The sequence below is a fragment of the Pocillopora damicornis genome, chromosome 4, assembly GCF_964200805.1.
Source record: "Pocillopora damicornis chromosome 4, jaPocDami1.2, whole genome shotgun sequence".
NCBI lineage: Eukaryota > Metazoa > Cnidaria > Anthozoa > Scleractinia > Pocilloporidae > Pocillopora > Pocillopora damicornis.
In genome coordinates, this window is record NC_142673.1 from 24,376,769 (window position 1) to 24,390,007 (window position 13,239).

Here is a 13,239-nt window from a genome sequence, read left to right on the forward strand (position 1 = left end):
TTATCAATGTAAACGTCACTAATTTCTGAATATAATTTCAATAGTTAACCTTATATGTCAACACAAGCATGGAGTGGTTCAGCTACGATTATCTCTAACTAATTTCAGTGCCACTGACAAGTCCCAAGTACTGACCCAGCAGTCACCTTCACCGTCCTATTTTTTCTCGTGGTTACCCTCTGGAAAGGATGAACTCTCAAGTGCATAAGCACTAGGGTCCAGGTATCAGTCATGCCTGAGGAAGGCTACAAGCCCCTCCCATGGCAAGCTATCAGTTCCTGATACAGAACTTCTTGGCGCTGAAGACACATAACTTGACATGGTTGGCTGTGTTGATAATACCTCAAGTCATAGGCACACCCACCTCAAAAGAAAACTGTATGTTGTCAGAGGGACCCCTGAACTACTCCATGGTATTCAAAGTTTGGGCCTCATCCATGAATTTCCTGGAATATACACCATAAGAGCTTAAAGGGTTTTTGCCTCACATCGTCTCGACGAGTTCATCAGCCTTTTCTCGGGGTGCTAGAGAAGGAGATCACTTGTTTGGCACTCCTTGTTGCCAAAGAGCATGTTCGGAGGAACTAACCGATTGGTTCACCAATTTTTGTTGTTCCTAAACCAAACGAAGACATTAGAGTGTGTGTAAATTTGGGAAAGTTGAACCAAGCTATTACTGAAAGAGAGCTGGACCAAATGTCAACCATGGAAAGCACGCTGGAATTACAGAGATAAGCGCAGTGTACTTGAAGTCTGCATACTCTGGGTTCTATCAATTAAGTACTCCTAGATCCAGACACCCGGAGGCTGACTACATTTATCATCCCCTTTTGTAGATTTATGTTCAAGCGGTTATCGAAAGGGGCCTGCCCGCATGATGTGAAATTCCTCTTCGATGACATCCTTGTGGTGGGCCATACAAAAGTAGTACAAAACGAGAGGTTACGCGCTTTTCTGGATCGCCTCGTACAATAAGGGATAACCCTGAACCTAGCGCACTGTCTGGTCTCAGTTTCGAGGCTTGAGTTTGTAAGGAGGTTTATATGTGGGTCACACAAAGAACGTTCCAAAGTTCAGGCGAAAGTCAACTTTCTAGAACCTCATGAAGTTACCGGGTAGAAAGTGTAGCCATACTACGAGTTTCGAAAAAAAATGGAACAAAAGAGGAAAGTAAACGAGGACATACTCACCAAGTATGCCACTTGAATCATAAAACATACACGTCCGACAAAACGCTCTATTTAACTATCTGAAGCAAGAACGGGCCTCCGAAGGTGTCCTATCAATTTAAAACCCTGAGCTTCAAACTTTCGTATCTGCTGATGCTGGCGATTACGGAGTGCCGGGACTGAGCTGTTCTCCTCAAGAAACAACCTTCAGGTGAACTTAAACCAGTGCCACAAGGCCGCATCAGTCGGTCTAAAAAATATATGGAATGTTGTCATGTACAAATAAAAAAGAAAGGCTTTGTCTCATACGAGGGCCCTGCATCCTATTCTACAGGGATAGACTCCAGTTTTTTTTTTCTTTTTTTTTCTGTTTTTAGACCAGAAACTATGTCGATAACTACAAACGTCTGAAACCATTTAAAAGCAAAGCATATTGAAAGCTTTTAAGTGCACTATTTGTAAACTTTTCATTCCTCAGAAGTGATTTACGCTTCATCAGACTTACAATGAAAAATATGATTGGTTAGATTAGTCTGAAATTTCGTTGAATTCAACATCGATCTTAACAGTTTGGGCCTTTGGTACAAGTTGTGGGTTTATGTATATACGTGCACTGAAGGTTATTCCTCAATATTGCACTGCGTATACTGTACTGCGCATAAAAATCACTCAGTCGGGCGAATAAGCGTGTGCGCAATTGTTTTTCAATAAATTGACCAGGTCAAGAGGTAGGATGATCTTTAGCATTTGAACGAGCGCGGTGGCCCACATTTTTTTATTGCATAAATTTGGCGTACAAATCATCCCCTTTAAATTGGAGAAATCATTAAAAAAATCATCGAAGGGAAAAAAAGAAAGCTAGAAGCCTGCACGAAGCCTGTTACGCGAAGATGCAAATTATGACCATGAAAGGAACGACCCGGAGAACGTTTCGAGTCGATTTTGTTTAAAAATGGCGTGATTTTCCACAAATTATACATAAAATTGTTCCATACGCTCGAGACTTTTTATCAACCAAGTTTTCTAAGTGTTACTTTAAAAACGCCTGCTGCTAACCACTGCAAAATGTATCGTCAACAGATGAAATGTCGCGCGTGATTAGTGCTAGAACAGGCATAAGTGGGGTAGGTTTGGCTTATCATGTCTCTCAAACAAGAACGGTGACCTATCTTTTTCGTTGTATTTTTCGAAACAGACCTTGGTAGAAAACATTTAAGGAAGAGTTTGAAATTTGTTCGAAAACTTTTCTTCTGAGGAGTCACTCAAGCATCTATGATTCCACTATCATTCCGATATTTTAGGTATGAGAGCATTATCATTACTTTAAATAACTTTTCGGAAAAATGCAGAGACTACAGATTTCCCATATTCTTTTGATTTATTGACAATACAAAAATTTGAGTTACGAAATCCGTGTACGTTTTCATTCCTACATATCATAATTGTGAGAAACTGTAACGATATAAGTACAGTAAGCAATGAATGTGGAGGTTCGCACCAAAAGAAAATCCAAGGCGACCTTCAATTCATTATTGTACGAGAACACAGCGGTTTTACGATTCTTACTCTAGTTTCACATTTTTAATTATATTTCTCTAAAAGATCTAGTTAGCTCTAATTGCGACACACAATAACAAAAGGGCGAGGTTTAGCTAAATTATTTTATGGTTTTGTTTGTTATTAAAAAGTCCATATTTTTGGATGGAAACCATGTTAGGAGTTTGTTCAATTTTGTGAAATTTAAATTATGGGCATTGCTACTTATTTCGCAGCATTTTTAAACCAGTGTAATTCATAGCTCAGACGCCTTGTTAATCTCTTCGCCGTCTTCTAAAACAAGAACGGTTTGGCCTTTGTTTTCATGCCCCTGGTTTGTACCAGTCTCCTTGCCATCATGTTTCATTTTGACCGCACTGTTATCTTCCAAAGAGATCTTATTTACTGCCATACTTCCATTGCTTTTCTTAGCATCATTCGCTCTGATCTCGATTTCTTTCCCATGGTTGCTGAACAAACTTGTACCGAAATTAGACCTCCTGACCGTAGCTTCATGGTCGGCGCCAAATTCAGAGAAAATAGGATTACTAGCAGTGCCATAGACATCGAGATCCTTGTCCGGGGATAGGACAACCCAGGCGGTGTGCGCACTCCGATTGCGTTGCATTGTGGTAGCTTCACTTTGAATATGGCGGTGAAAGCAGCAACATTCGGCAGATTTTGACTGAACATTCCGTAAAAGTTAGGCCGTTCCGTTTTCCTTTCACCATAGGTAAATGTAATTTGAGTTATTCTGAATGTATAAAAGTATTTTTTGTTCGTATTTGTCGCGTATTCTTTGGTTCTCAAGGACAAACGTGATCACTGTTTTTTGTATGTAATTTGAGACCGGATTTCAAGAAGGTCAAATTTGATGTACGTCGTAGTTTGGAGCCTTCCAAAGATTTGGATGGCTGCTTTGATCCTTCTTTAACAGCTCTGACCAAACGCTCTCAAACGCTCTCCAACGGTACATGTGTTTCCCGCATTTTAAGTGCGGGTGTTTGAGACCAATTATGGCCGAGAAAAGGCTTATTGTTGCGTTACACAGCGTTACTACTATATACTCAATTGTGTTGTAAATCTACTTTCCTAAGTAAAGGGAAATTAACTTATCGCGAGTGTTGTATGGTAAATCTACTATCTTGATCATTGAATGAAGGACAGTTAAATTTGAGCTATGAACGGAATCACTTGTCCAATGAATAACTCTACAATGCGCACGGCAACACACCTGGTAAGCCGGAAAGCAAAAGGTGTTGATAGCTTGAACGACTCCAGCCATTCGCTTGCCCTTTTAAATCTTCTAACCTGAAAGCTTAGCTGTTATTAGGATATCCTTTAATGACTTCTATTTGCGATATGATATTAAAGATTAGTTTTAAGGTGTCATTTACCCATCTGTATGTTGTTGAGGTTTGGCAAAGCCGGATGAGATTGTGTTATAAAAGGTAATATTTTCATGTGTGCGCGCTATTTTTTTTTTTTTAAAGTATCAGTCTCTCCCGCAGAAAACAACTCCAGAGATATGTTTGTCAAAACCTTATTCTAGATATTCTCTATTCTTTAAGCATATTTGAAACTCTGTACGTTTTTTTAATAGACGTTGAGCGTGACGAATTTGGTACTAGAAGGCGTAAGGCTTCTCCTTTCGCGAATCCCGTATTCACGCGTTTAAGTGTATGACATGGAAAATAGTTCGTGTATCAGAAGGTCGCTGCCTCTTTAGAATGCGTTTTGCATATCAAGGGACGATTCCCCGTTAAATAACTCACGAATTTGATATTATTCACACAGCCATCGGCTGTGTGTGTAACTGCTGTCAAATAAATAGATTCTCGGGCAAGACTGCAGTTTCGATTCTTTCTGAATCTCTTCAATTGCCTCCTAACAACGAATTTGTCAAGGAGGAATAATGGGAGTCGCACAGGCCCGCAAACACTTTTTAACTTTCGAAGGAACGGCAACAGACAATGAATTTCCATCAAATTCCACGTTTATTCACGTTATCTTGTTGCTACCAGAGATGTTCACTCGACCACGACAGGGTGCAAATGACTTATTTTTCGTTTTACGACCATGATGCAACGCAATCAGAGTGCGCATACCGCCTGAGAACAACCGGTGGAGGTAGATGGTCGTATAGATCATCACCATGTGTCACAAATCCTATTTTGGTGTCATATCCGGGATTCTCAAACGCAGCCACTCGTGGCTCAGGACCATCACTGTTTCTTTTGTAAGAAAAAGGGACAGCGGGAATTTTTACCCTTTTGAAAGAAGAAAAAAAGAGAAATGGATCAAGAAATATTGCAAAGAAACAAATTGTGCTACTTGATTCTGGTTTTAGTTACATTTCAATATTTTACTAGCTACCGTTATTCATTCTTAGTTGACAACGAGCTGAACAATTGCGTTGAATTCATTGTTTCCTCACAGGGTTTCGCTTAAGAGTGATTCTTTGGGAGCCACACGATACACCCTCTTGTGTTAAGATTACTAGATTTTTGCTGCTATGTAAGAATAAATGCTCCTTTTGGATTGTTTTTATTGTAAATGCATCGCCTCCAGAGTATGTTTTTCTTACGTTTATAAGGAAAAAAAGCGGAAATTCTCTCATTACATTACGTATCAACCTCAATTATCCACACTTTCACTTCGTGTGTGATCTCCATTTCAGTCATAGCTGTCTAGCAGCTGAGTACATGTTGGGTTTTTCTGGTTTTAATTCCCTTTTTTTGTGTTTTTTATGAAATATATGTCAAAGTGGATTTATTTTCTGATTCAGCGTTGTAGATGTTTGGTAGGATACTCTTTTGTGTTTTCCTCTTTGGTTCCAGTAAGTATTTTAATTCAAGTTCGTCATTGTGTGCGAACCGTTGCGAAGTCAATGCTAAAAACGTGAGTTCATGTCAACTTCTGTTATGCCGATTGACTCTGTGAAGCAGAGGTTCTCGGCGTAAGTTTTCGACTTGAAAACTTAGCGAAATCAGCCACAAAAGTTGTGTCCTCTGAAGTTTACTTATCGATACATTGGTGGGTGATAATTAGCCTCGGTAGCCGGTTAACATTGACTTTATTGACGAAATTCCTATCTATTCGACTTGATCCTTGAATCACATTGTTTGTTTGTATGAACAGCTGCAGCAATTGTATGTAATGGCCATAGTCTACAATACCAAAAACTGAGGTCTCCTTGTTTCAGATCCTAAGAGCCAGCCATTGCTACTTCAGGCGTTTGAAATGGAAAGAGCATTTTCAAACTTGTCTGACTCTGGATGTACAAACTGTTCTGACGACTACTCTCAAGTACAGTGGACGTTGACATTCGCCTCAGTAATTAATAACCTTATCTATGATCGGCATTGCTGGCGCCATTGTGGGAACGCTAGGAAATGGCCTCGTCTTGCTGGCCATCCAAAGGAACGTCAAATTTCGTTCAGTTCCAGACTTCTTGATCTTCAGCCTTTCAACAGCTGACTTGCTAGTATCAGGAATATATATGCCTTTTCACGTAAAAAATACAATTTGCTATCCAGTTCTGAAAAACAATGCCACATACACCATGATAACGAAATCTGTAGGCAAGTTAGCCTTGCTTGCTTCCATCGTCAATGTGGTTGGAATTACAATAGATCGTCTCACGGCAATCCGACGTGGCCATTACCATTACCACTACCACAAACTAATGACGAAGACGTTTGCTTTTTCTTACATATCTGTCACCTGCTTGACATCTGCAATCATTGCTGTTGTCTATTCATTCGCAGAAACCAACCACAAATTTTTCTCGTGGATTTATTGCAAGACACTACTTTTAGCTACGATTTTCATGTACTCATATATTTTAAGGGTTGCACATGCGCAGCGTATTAGAATTGTGGCGATGCTACATCGAGACAACGAAGATAGATTTAGCAAGCAAACTCCTGATTGCTTAGAAGATAAAGCAACGAAGACATTAAAGGAAAGCAAAGCTGCAAAAACATTTGCAATTGTGGTTGGTGCCTTTGTAGTGACATGGATTCCGCTCATATTCTACCCATCAATTGCCCCATGGTCCGAAAGCTGGTACTACGAAGGCTTCGAATGGGCCAAAACTTTCTCACTATGGAACTCCTTCCTAAATCGGTACATTTACTTTGCCAGAAACAGGCGATATAGGCAAACGGCCTTGCAAATGCTCAAAACTATTCAGTGCTGGCCATGTCTCCCTACTCACCAGTCTCAAGTCGGCGTGGAGAAACAACACCTAACAACTGACTTGCTGCTACCCTTGATCTCCTACAAACTCTTTCATTTAGTTTGACGGCTACTCTTTCATTGATGACTCTGGCCACCAATTTCGATGCGAAATTCCAACTTCTCCGGAAAATGCAGTGAGAACTAATTTAAGTTTGAAAAATACACTTTGTACGTGGAGCAACACCTCCATTTTACGTTTGCCATATTTCTCTTCAATCATTTCACCATCCACCTCCTCCCACCTCCTCCCACCTCCTGTGATAGCACTTCAGCGATGGTGGGGCTTGACTACACACAAGACGTATTACGATCGACAGACAGACTTGATTGGTAAAGATGACGATATACTACTTTTGTTAAATCACTACCTTGATAACCACATCTCACCAAGCCAGATATGGCATGTCTTGGAAATCGTCCAACTATTAAGTAGGCTACATACTAAGGGGTGGAAAGGAAATTTATTATCATCTAAATCTTTGGGTACTGCTGGGCCTTTCTATTCTGAATATTGGCTTCCCTACACAATAGTTATCATCCAAACATTGCCCTTTCAAAGCATTTGAAATAAAAAAGTGTCTTTTTTTTTCTTTTAGAAATGACGTATTTATTTAAATCTATTTCCTTCGAGTGCTTTTTAAATGCCGCCACGTGCCTTTGTCGCAACATGACTGAGAAATACTGATCATAATTGATCACTAATGATCACAAGACTCATTCCATTACAGTGTGTATCGCAAATTGTCTTCTTAGAAAACACATTTTCACCACTGAAACACACGAAACATAGAGTAATTATTTATTGTAAGGTCCTTTATTTAACACGATGAGAATAAAAGTAAGAGATACTTGAGGGGTTGTGTGTAATTAGCTATAGCTAATACCTAAGTAACCTATAGCTACAACATAGTTAATAAAGCGAACTGGTCATGAAACGCGGTAAACTTCACAGACACGGTCCATCGTTCAGAGGGTGGATCGTACCATCACGTGACATTGACCGTGCACACGCTTGATGTTCATAACAAACAATATGGCGGACATTAATGACTTGTTTATTTTCGGAGAGGATTTTGATACCATTTTAGGCATTTTGGAGGAAGAAGAAGAGCTAGATGAACAGTTTACAGAGGCTGCTGGCGAAGTAAGTATTGGGATATCTCTTAGCAACTCAGAATGTAGCGAAGAACTAAGTAATTCGTGTAGTGTGATTGTCCGGGTGAGTGTAGTTCTGAAAAGAACTGTTGTTGGTGACTGACGTTTCGACTATCTGTGCGATAGTCATCTTCAGAGTCAAGTGAGGAGTAGTTGTCAGTCGATGATGTTGTAAAGTATGGTCTGTTGAACGTGATTGGTCTGTTTAGCCGTGATGTGATTGGCTGGAAGACTCGTGTAGAGTTTGTTATCAGTCATTGGTCGGTTTCGATCCCTCTGTTGTTTGTCGGTCTGTTTGTCGGTTTGTTCACGTCGTTAATGAGTCGTTTGTAAGGTGCTGGTAATTGTTGACATCTGTTGAGAGGCGTCTGTTCTAAGTTAGTGAACCAGCTTTCCAGAGTCAGTCGTTGAAAATAGTTTGTACTGTAGGTTAAGCATTTAGCAGAGTCTCAGTCGATTCTGTGATTAGTTTGTCGGTGATGTTCAGAAATGTGATTGTTTACATCGCCATTTCTAGTTGCTCGTTTGTGTTCAGTTAGTCGCGTGTTAAGGTTTCTACCAGTCTCACCAATGTAGGAGGCCTGGCAGTCGGAGCATTCTTTCGATCTTATAAATCGCTCCCTGTCTGTTGTTGGGTTCGTCTTTGTCTTTAACGTTGGTCAGCAAATGTCGTAAAGTAGTAATAGGCCTGTGAGCTACGCGAATGTTGTAAGGTTGTAGGATCCGCGCGATAGCCTCAGAAGTGCCTTTGATGTAGGGTATAGCAGCTGTAGTCGTGATAGATGTGGAGTCCCTGTTAGTTTCTGTAGCGTCGGTCACCCTGTGAGTGTTTCGTCTAATGAAGTCAGTGTTGTAATTGTTTTTGTCAAAAACACGGTCAAGGTACTTGTTTTCGTCAGATAAACTGTCCGGTGTGTTGCAAACAAGTTGCGCTCGTCTTGTCAATGTCTTGATAGTCGTAGCTTTGTGGGAAGTCGGGTTGTAGGATGATTCGTCAAGAAGTCTGTCGGTATGCGTCGGTTTTCTGTATATTGTTGTTCGTAGTTCGTTGTTGTTTCGGCCTACCAAACAGTCGAGAAAAGGAAGCTTGCCGTCTTCTTCGATCTCCCTGGTAAACTGAATGTCGGTGTTTTTTTCGTTAAGGTGATTGTGAAAAACGCCAATTTCGTCTTTGTGTACGGCGGTAAATGTGTCGTCAACGTAGCGTAACCAAAGCGGTATGGTTTGTCTGCAAGTTGCAAGGGCGCGTTCCTCGATGTTTTGCATCAAAATTTCTGCGACAACAACGGAGACCGGCGACCCCATAGCTGTTCTGAAGAACTAAGTGTTTAGACGTTCATCTTATCGCAGATCGATTGAGTACGGCAAGCGTGCGATAATGAGCACGTGTTACTATGAGTCTTTTTTTAAGAACCCTGAAATTTTTACTATGCTTTTATGTTCGTTTTCTTTTATTATATTTAACTAAAATCTCTTGAAAACAGGTTGAATTCGACTATCTCGTATATGGACTATGTCAGAAGAGGTGCAAAAGCAAGAGCGGGCTGAAACGACACCAAACGGCTAAACACAGAGACTACACAAGAACAATAACAGATTCCGTAAAGCGGAGCGGAGGGGAACAATATAGAGACTTAACCTTTGAGGTTTATTCAGGAATCGTTGAGAAGGCCAAAGTTAAAATTGTTGAAAAGAAAATGTAGCCAAATTTGGTCAGAGAAGAAAAAAGTTCCTACCACAACAGTCCAGTAGACTCACAAGACTCTGCTGCAGATTTCAGTGAAATTCAAATCATATATAAGCGCTTGGTGAAGTCTGGAAACGCTGAAAGATTTTATGCTAGCTTCTACTCTACAATAGTTTCGAATGCAGTTAAATATTTTCAGGGATTGTCGAGGAATGCTGCAACACTGCTATCTACCAAGGTTGCTGACTGTATGTTAGTGCACAGCAAGGAGAAAGTGGAAAACTCTGATCTAAGTACGTGTCCCATTAGCTAAACTTTCGGTTGAAGAACAAGCTGGATTACAGTACATAGGAGGATATGTTCTCCATAAACTTCATAAGAAACTTGCAAATACCAGTAAATCATGGGAAAGTGAGCAGGCAATCTCCATACTCAAGGCTGGGAAATCAGAAGACCAGAATGTTATAGAAAGCCAGACGTTAACTTCATCTCTAAATCGTGGTGGTTTATGGGCAATAACAAAGAATGCCCAAACAATTTTTGAGAGAACTGAACACTATTTTAGGGATATCACTTCTAAGACTAATTTACAAAAGCTTGAGTTCTCTTGTGTTATATCAAGATCTATTCATGATGTTGATTTAGTGTCAGCATACATTTTAATGTTGTCTGATGTTGAACTGATAGTCCAAAGTGGTGTTGCCAAAGATGTATTACATAACATCATACAAATGTATGTCAGAGTACATTCATTCTCTTTTGCAAACGACATTATCCAGAAACACATGATGAAATTAAAACAGTTAAAATCCAAAGCACTTCGTAAGGACATAAGCAGAGCCTCTAAAGAATCTGATCAAGAAAGGCAATTTAGTCCATAAATTCAACCATCCTGTAATGTTAAAAATTGTATTTTTGACTCTCCAAGAACAATAACATGCATGCTTTGCATTGATGCAAATTTAGATACAAATACTATGTCCACTTAAAGATGTGAAGCATTAACTTATGAAATGTACATCATAGAGAAATGTTGCAGTTGTGTGAAAATTATTCACAAAACAATATCTATACTTTTTTCTTATATATAAGGCTAGAGTGACCCATTTCTATTGCTTTATTAATATCGTAACAACCAAAAGCTGGTTTTTGTCCTTGTTGATAGTGGTATTTGAATAAATGTAAGCCTTCATATCCATACCATGTTGGTCATCTTCTAATAATATTGTTCTCATGTCTAAATTTAGTACCTCAATTTCATCACTATTACTTAATCAGAACTGGAGCTATATTGAACGCATCACCTAATGACATTGTTATGTCTGTGATAAAGATAACTCATCATAGTAGTAACAACCCAGTTATTGTACACATGCCAAAATATTGAGATTATTGTAATCTATGAAATCTTATTACTGCTTTTTTCTCTTGGGCACTGGGTCATTTGAAACATTGACCCATGATTTGTCTCTGTCTTTTCTTCCCCGTGTATTTCCAGATTGACAGGAAACAGCTCACTGTACCCTGATGGTATTGTTGTTATAACCAAACATCTTCATGTCAGGATTGTCATTTCTTTTTCCCAGTTTCCTTTGGTTCCCAAAGTATTCTTCTGGGGGATCTTGACAAAACCTCTCTGTTAAGACATACCCTACACCTTCATTTAGAAGAAACTTTGTTGCCTCTATGACTGAATGTGCAGTAATCTGTAAGCCCTCATACGTCTGCCAGGATAGGAACATCTTACTTCTGGCATTCTGAGAGAAATTACCAGGGCAACTAGCTATGCTATCTTTCCAGTCTCTCAGAAAACCAAGGAAGTCATTTGTCAACCAGAGAAATCTTGGGTCATTCACAGATGAGTAAGGTGGAAGAAATGGCTTCCTCTTCCTAAGAGTTCAGCATATTTGAGCCTCTGCATCTGTAATGTGAGTTTGATTCGTTGTGGTGCTGTCTGTGATACTGGTGAAAATAAATGTGCGGGCTCATTCAGTTTCTGTTTAGCCTTGTGAATGAGTTCAGATCTATGTGAATACTGGTAACAACTTGAACACTGTTCACCATGTTCAAACAAAACCGTACAACTATGAGTTCTCCAATATTCTTTATGCGGAAATGAATTGAAATCCCCATCATTGTCAATGAACAATGGATCAATAGACTTTGGAATTAAATGATGGACTATATTTCTGGATAATTCAAATAGTTCCACACCAGGACAGATATATAGGCTGTTGATATTTCTTAAAAGTTCAGACACTGTAATATTACAAACAGATTTTAAGTTTGTAGTATGTATCTCATGGTCTTCTGAAAGGAGCCATCCATAGACAGAAATTGTAAACCCTAGACTATCATCAATCATCAACTCAAATTCTGGAAGCATTACTGCACTTTTCTTTTGTAATATAAGTCTATCCTCTAGTTCCTGGACTGTCCATTCCTGCTATGTTTTCAAAGTTTTTACTCGTTTACAGAGGTCACTGAAGCTTCTATAGTATTTCTGGTGGCTCTCTGTAACAGGTTTGTCTTGTACCACAGATCTCAATGGACGTGCAACAGGTTTCACCGTGTCATGACTTCTCTTTGGCATATTGAAAGTTGGCAAGGCTCCAAACTTTGGTCTTGTTTTCGCGATTGAACTGAAATAAAAATAAAAGAAAAGCGATCTGTAACAACAATCTGTATAAGAATATAAAGTTCAAACCCGAATGAGACATCATTTTTGTGGCCGGTCGTGTTTACATGGATACCAGATATGTTTATTACAGACAACTCGAGTACTTACATGTCTCTATATCGTCAGGATCGAAATGTTTCTCACCTGTAAACACCTTGCCATTATCGATCTGATTTTGGAAGTCTTTGTCGATGACTCTCGTCTTTGTCGGCTCATTTAGCCACTCTTCTCGCCACTTCTTGTATTCTGCAATTCGTGGGATTGGGTAACCACCCCCTACGTTACCGAAATAAAATAAATTGTATTGTATTGTATTGTATTGTAGGAATGTATATGAGAATCAGTCGAATTTAAAATAGGTACTACATCCGCTATACAATGCAGTGCCTTCTTGTGGACTTACGATTTGTGCCGCTAGAAGACATAACAGTATGACGGTGAAGATGAGAAAAGCGTTAGTCAACAGAAATGAAAGTGAAGGTTGAATCTAAAATCAACATTGAAAGTAATGTTTACTTAAATTGACATAAGCTTGTTGTTCAATGCCTTTCAGTGTTATGTAGCCTTCTCCGAAGAACCGATTTCGATCGCACCGGCATTTTACATCTGAGTAAAACCTAATTTTTCAACACAAAAATCAAGTAAAAAAAGCCTTTAATAACATCTTCCCTTGTTGATCGTCCACGATGAAGATTGTTCTCACGACCGAGTTAATCAAACTGTTTACGTTGTCATCCGCCATTTTTCGTTGTTTTGCGAATTACCGC

At 39.4% G+C, this 13,239-nt stretch overlaps 1 long non-coding RNA gene and 3 pseudogenes across 3 annotated transcripts; 2 read left to right on the forward strand and 2 right to left on the reverse strand.

Moving 5' to 3' along the window:
- Window positions 1-5,948: 5,948 nt before the first annotated feature.
- LOC113683507 (alpha-1A adrenergic receptor-like) lies at window positions 5,949-7,014 on the forward strand (annotated as a pseudogene).
- Window positions 7,015-7,948: 934 nt separating this feature from the next.
- On the forward strand, window positions 7,949-10,990 carry LOC149047342 (uncharacterized; annotated as a pseudogene). Its single transcript, XR_016186404.1, has 2 exons — window positions 7,949-8,094; window positions 9,590-10,990. The product of XR_016186404.1 is annotated as an uncharacterized LOC149047342 (transcript).
- On the reverse strand, window positions 10,433-13,234 carry LOC149047343 (uncharacterized). Of its 2 annotated transcripts, none has more exons than XR_016186405.1 (3): window positions 12,876-13,234; window positions 12,581-12,748; window positions 10,433-12,434 (listed from the first exon to the last, which is right to left on the reverse strand). It is a non-coding gene; the product is annotated as an uncharacterized LOC149047343 (long non-coding RNA). The 2 variants fall into 2 exon arrangements; XR_016186406.1 differs by having other exon boundaries at window positions 11,955-12,434; window positions 12,617-12,748; window positions 12,876-13,040.
- Window positions 11,205-11,690, reverse strand: LOC149047344 (uncharacterized; annotated as a pseudogene).
- Window positions 13,235-13,239: the final 5 nt, after the last annotated feature.